Here is a 2768-nt window from a genome sequence, read left to right as displayed (position 1 = left end):
GCCCTAGTATTTCGGTATGTTCCAAGTATCACCAGAACCGAAATCTAAACTCCCCCTGTTTCGAAGAAATGTTTCCAGACACCCTACCAGCTACATACCAACTGATTATGCGTTGTCCCAGTCAGTAAATCGTCTCGAATGGATTGCACTGATGCCCCAGCCAATCAGCCATTCGGGAAACTGCCGTGCTGACTGTCCGGTCAGCACTCACTTCGCACGTACGCCGAAGTTAGTGTGCCGTTTACTGAACATTTGGTTGAAATCCGGAGCCTAAACAAATTGCCACAGAATAATCCAGAATCCCGATCTAACCACCCCGATGTGCTAGAATCCAGCTATCGATAGTTCGATCTATCTCCCAGTCCGATGTCCTAGAATCCAGATGTGAGCAGCCGAAGACCAGTTACCAGTTTCAAGGCAATAAATCTCCGATATCCAGCTGTTGACGTCCAGTTCAGCAGCTTTCCCGTGTCCCAATTGAAAAAGATATGGTCGTCGCTCCTACAGCAAGTGTTTTTCGTTTTGTGTTGTGTTGTGATTATTGTACTTTATAGCTTAGATAAAACAGGCTAGGGTTGCTATTATTTAAACAGTGGTTTAAGGTGGCCGGTATGATCGATCTCGATCACATTCGTCACCCTGATTTCAAATAATTTTGTTATGTTATTGTAACCCCCTGTACCGTTTGCTATAATTCAAGTGTTAAATGTTGCCAACTTGTTTTATTGTTCTGTAATGATTAGTTTGAATATTTTAAGCGCCAAAAACTGTAATGATGAGGAAAAATAAAAGGAAAGCTCTCTTTCGTTTTAACACTCGACTGGAAAACAAGTTTTCCCATTCCCATCCGAAAGTCAGAACAAATGGTCTGACACAACAAACTTTCTTCGAAAGTTTAAAGCGAAAATTTCCAAAATTCTTTTCATAATAAATGACACGATATAGAACAGAATTTAACCCCTCACGGTAAACTGTTCCTGTAAAGTTGTGAAGAGCCCCGAGACACTTTGATGACTACCATTCAGTGGTTTTCAGCAGGCGGCAGGCAGCTCGGCCAAGCTGATCGTTGATTGGTAGATGACACGAGCCACCGGCCAGCAAGGCGCATGGCTTATAGCCCTCTTTCTTTCATTATTTCTGTTTTCTTATTTCGATTAAGTTCTCACTGGAACCATTCAGTCGAAAAGTTACCGATCATGGCTCTGTCTCCTTCCCCGTAGTGTGAGCCGAATATTGATAGATCCGAGAAGGATCTTTTTTGACTCGCACGCAATCGAGAAGTCTTACTATTTTCCGTGATTCGCCTTAACGGGATTTTCATTGATTTTTTGGACTTACTAGTAAGTGGTGGAATTCTTCATCGTACATTCTATAATTGAGATATCATGCAGAGACTGTCAATGGTTACTTATTTACTACCGTATTTAATAGGTGAAAGATAAACAATATTTCACTGATTTTATTTATATTCAAGTCACGCGTAGAAAGGTTCGACGCTTGCCAATATAACCTTGCGTTCAAGTCTTTTGATATTTTCTGCTGCGCTTCGGATAGAAAATCAAGTAAATATGACACTCGAAGACTCCAGATTCTTCGAATCGATTTGGACTTTTATATGCGAGTTGATAAAATAATTTTTTTTATAAATTGAGTTGGAAACCGAATCAGCTTCCCTAAAAAATTCCATAGAAGCACACTTTTCCAAGTTTCAATATGATCACAAAGTTGTTTAATAACTCAAATTTATTTGCTTCAGCTGCCGGGGCGTGTGCCAATCTCATCTCGAACGAACGCATTGGATTCTTATCAATGAAAAAGAAAACAACAACCGCTACGGGCTTGTCTTCCAAAAAATCTGTTGCCTTGCTCGATTGTTGTAGCAGGTAAACTTGGACGAGGTCGATTCCCTCCGAAAAAAAATGACAGCTGCATGCACGCGACAATTTTTTTTGCTTGAATAACTGCACTTGCTGGTGGTATCTGTTTTTGATTCAGATTGCCGGTTAATTAAGACGCATTGCACACCTTGACAGGTTAGCCTCCATGTCGCACCATGTCCAGATGATGATGGTTCGCGCAAGTGTTACATAGTAGGTAACAGTATTCTTCTCCAAAATTTTGATTTTTTTTAAGATAGTATTGTTTGTACTGTATTTTATATCTAACGGTTCTAAAAAAATTCGAAAATGGCCTATCTGATTGAGTAAGTTTCCTCTATGGAGGTGGAGAACTACCAGGATCTTCCGAGACTTCTGTTCTTCATCGCTCAAAACAAGTTCGATATTCCGGAGCATGGTTGGTCGACTCCTCTCAAACAACAAAGAGCTGGGAGAAATTAACACTGTTTTCAGTTCGGCTTCCAAGTGTAATCTTCTTTCACTGATCGTGCTCCTCTCGTTATCCGAGTTTACACGAGCTGCAAATGACTCGGACGGCAAGTGTGAGAGCATTCGCATCTGAGTAGGAGACAGAGAATTCTAGCCAAGAGTGCCCTTTTGTTTCAGTCATGTACTTCAGTGTAAATGGAGAAAAAAATTCGGTATCGAATTTTGAATACGGCGAATGCGCCAACATCACTGTTTCGAGAAAAACGCGTTCAAAGTTTGACAGCTCCATAAGCTCCCAGCAAAAATATTCTTTTGTTTCCTTTATTTCTCAAAAAACAAATATCCTTTAGATAACTTTGTGCAATCAAAATGTAGGTCTTCGAACGTACTGATTCACCCAGCTGATAAATCAGTTTGTTTACATTTGGCGCATTCGTCCTA

This window comes from Uranotaenia lowii, chromosome 1 (assembly GCF_029784155.1).
Source record: "Uranotaenia lowii strain MFRU-FL chromosome 1, ASM2978415v1, whole genome shotgun sequence".
Taxonomy (NCBI): Eukaryota; Metazoa; Arthropoda; class Insecta; order Diptera; family Culicidae; genus Uranotaenia; species Uranotaenia lowii.
Note: the sequence above shows the minus strand (reverse complement) of the source record.